This window comes from Cyprinus carpio, unplaced genomic scaffold (genome assembly GCF_018340385.1).
Source record: "Cyprinus carpio isolate SPL01 unplaced genomic scaffold, ASM1834038v1 S000003763, whole genome shotgun sequence".
Taxonomy (NCBI): Eukaryota; Metazoa; Chordata; class Actinopteri; order Cypriniformes; family Cyprinidae; genus Cyprinus; species Cyprinus carpio.
Genome location: NW_024876449.1, coordinates 552 through 3,707, shown reverse-complemented (window position 1 = coordinate 3,707; position 3,156 = coordinate 552). Strand labels below are relative to the sequence as shown.

General features: G+C 53.8%; 2 pseudogenes; both read right to left on the bottom strand.

Annotated features, from left to right (window-relative positions):
- LOC122143398 lies at positions 1-138 on the bottom strand (annotated as a pseudogene; the record flags this gene model as incomplete).
- A 2,529-nt stretch (positions 139-2,667) lies between these two features.
- LOC122143397 lies at positions 2,668-2,840 on the bottom strand (annotated as a pseudogene).
- Between the last annotated feature and the right edge of the window lie 316 nt (positions 2,841-3,156).

Sequence of the window (3,156 nt, the reverse complement as noted above, 5' to 3'; positions counted from 1 at the left end):
CCACTACCATAAATTATGCAGTCGAGATTCCCACATTTGGGGGAATTCGCGAAGTCAGCTGCGGCGGTGCAATGGGCGAAACTAAGCCCTGGGTGAACCGCCTTCTTGATCATGGTGTCTCCCCTGCCAGGTAAGTATGAAGGCCCAGGCGGCCAGTCAGAGGTACCATTTCCGTCTCTACCGTCCTCATCAGCGGTGAACCCCGCCCCTAGCAAAGGAAGGGCGGCTGCCTTCCGTTACTGGCCTGCAAACTGCCAAAAGCGTTGGCTTGCGAGCCGACGCTTCCCAGCCCTAGTTTTAGATCAGTGTTTCCCAACCGCGTTCCTGGAGGCCCCCAACACTGCATGAATGTGTTCTATGTCACCTTAGGAGGAGCACATACTCCCGAGTCCGCCATGGCGGGATTCAGGTCCTCAGCCTGGAACTTACCTAAGCCCGAGGAGGAAACTGCTCAATAGAAACAGCAACCAGAGTCGGTGGCGCGTATCCAAAACCGAGCAAGAGATTCCTCTGGGGTCTGACGATTAGTCACCGAGCTCCCAAAAAGAGTCCAGAGCCTCCCATCCCGCAGCAGCGAGGCATCGCTTAGGCTGCACTAAGTGGTCATCCACCGGCCATTTAACTGCAAAAATGGCCCATGTAAAAGGGAACGAGAGGAGAACATCACTTCACCTTGGCGTAAACGCGATCGTCAGCGCTGTTTCAGCCATCAGTTCAGCGTAGAAAGGGTGGTGCCGTGACCAGGGTCCGCGGTGACTACCAGCCGCAGTGGAGACCGAAATGAAAAAGGACGGCAAAATTAAGAAAACACTACGCGGCTCAGGCGGCAGTCAGTCCGGTCGACTTGAAAGTGAGGGGTGCAGGCCAAATTTGAACCCACCAGGGTGCACGTTTTTCAGGTAGCGCTGACTATTTTTTTATTCAATACCACAACTGATGGCCGCTAGGATCGACTCATCACCGAACAATATAGGTTCGACCAGAAAGCGTTTCACTCCTGCAAAAAGATCAGGAGAAAACTGCCGTTTCTTTGCAACAAGCACTCAGGGGAGACCGCGCACTAAGTGAGCGGGGACCATGGAATTTTATCAGTCGTGACTGCGAGAGTTGGGTGTAATTCTGTACAGCCGACCTGAAAAGAGTGGAGGCGAGCCTAGGACCCTCGCTCGTCCTGACCGCGATCACTCGTGTCCTCGCCTGCCTGGTAGACGGCCCAGGCGTCTGGCTCTGCTGTGGCTGTTTCCGTCTCCACCGTCGCTCGTCAACTCCCAAAGGGTCTCGCAAAGCACGTGACATGCTGTCATCGTATCCTGGGCTAGAGCAACGAAGCCAAGCGCGAAAATTGGCACGGTCGCTCTGGCGCCGCTTTTCAACCCTTTGGAGTTTGTCGAGAAACCTTCAGGTGCTTTTGCAACCTGTGCACCTGGAGGCTGGCGCGTCCGAAAAAAAGAATGTGGTTTCATGTCGCCTTATCACAGAATTCTCACCTGATTCTGACGGTCAATATGGCTCATTAGTAGAGACTTCGAAACTTTCGCATCAGACCTTGGTCTCTCGAGATGGTCTCATATTGTGTTTAGATAGACTCCTTTGGCAAACACACGCACCTGACTGATACGTCCATCAGCTTCGTTAGTGATGAAGGCTCCAACACCTCGGCACGGATTTGCATAGTGAACAGAAAGAGAACTACCGGTCTCAATAGAAACAGGAGAACCAGCGGCATTGTGCAGGAGCAGACCATCCCGGGTGGGCTGGGCAATTGCTCATTGGTCTTCCTGCCTTTCGTCACACAGCAAAATCCCTAGGCACACCGCCCCGGAAACACCGCAATACCAGGCCTGCGCGTGCCGATGTCCCGCCCCAGCTCCCGGTCCAGCAAAATCCAGGAACGCGAAGTCCCCGGTAATTCCATCAGGATATTAAACAGAGCACCAGGATAGCCACACTGATCTTGCCGGCGCTGAGAATCGGAGGCTGCAAGGCAGCCGGAGGCTTGGATGATACGCTCAGTCGCTGTAAGTCAGGGAGATCTGAAACGCTGGGATCAGAGACCTGGCACCACCAGCCTGACCAGGTTCTGGCGCTGAGAGTACGCACGCCCGGGAATCTCCTCAACAGCTGCAATGGAGCCATCGCGCCAGCCCATCGGAAACTTGGTTTCAGATGTATGCAATTGGTGGCCTATGCGTTTTGAGTCAAACCTTTCTTTTTGCAACCAGACAGGTGACAACCAAGCAACCGAAGCAGCAAAGTGAAAGATTCGAGTCTGACGGCCACACCATCCAAAAGTGAAATTGATCCACCCGAAGAGGCCCCAAACGCGTCGGTGGTCTGGTTACAAAACAACTCCAGGAGGAATGATCACTTCACCTAAATCGGCATCTACCGAAGGGGCCACCAGTCAGGTCAGGAGAAAAGTGCAGGCGTGACTGGCCATTTAGTGGCTTCTGGGCGTGAAAAAGTACCAGGCGAAACAGCACAACCAACCCTGTTAGCCAGCCCGCACACAGTCCACCTGAAACCCATACCGCAGCATAGGACGGCCTGTCATCATTTTCAAAGAGCTTCGCTGGATGCGCGCTAATACGTTCCGGAACAAAGCGGTCTTTGTATAAAAAAAGATCAGGAGAAAAAAAAACCCATCTGCTTTTTCAACCAGCACTTTCAGGGAGAGCCTTGAACGCAGTCCCCCCACTACCATAAATTATGCAGTCGAGATTCCCACATTTGGGGGAATTCGCAGGGGAGTCAGCACCACTGGCCGGAGTGCAATGGGCGAGCCTCGCCCTGGGTGAACCGCCTTCTTGATCGTGGTGTCTCCCCTGCCAGGTAAGTATGAAGGCCCAGGCGGCCCAGTCAGAGAAGTACCATTTCCGTCTCTACCGTCCTCATCAGCGGTGAACCCCCGCTAAGCAAAGGAAGGGCGGCTGCCTTCCGTTACTGGCCTGCAAACTGCCAAAAGCGTTAGCGCGAGCCGGCGCTTCCCAACCCTGGTTTTTAGATCAGTGTTTCCCAATCCGCGTTCCTGGAGGCCCCCAACACTGCATGAATGTGTTCTATGTCACCTTAATCAAACACACCTGATTCAGATCATCAGCTCATTAGTAGAGACTCGAAGATCTGAATCGGGTGTCTCAGACCAAAGGGTCTCAT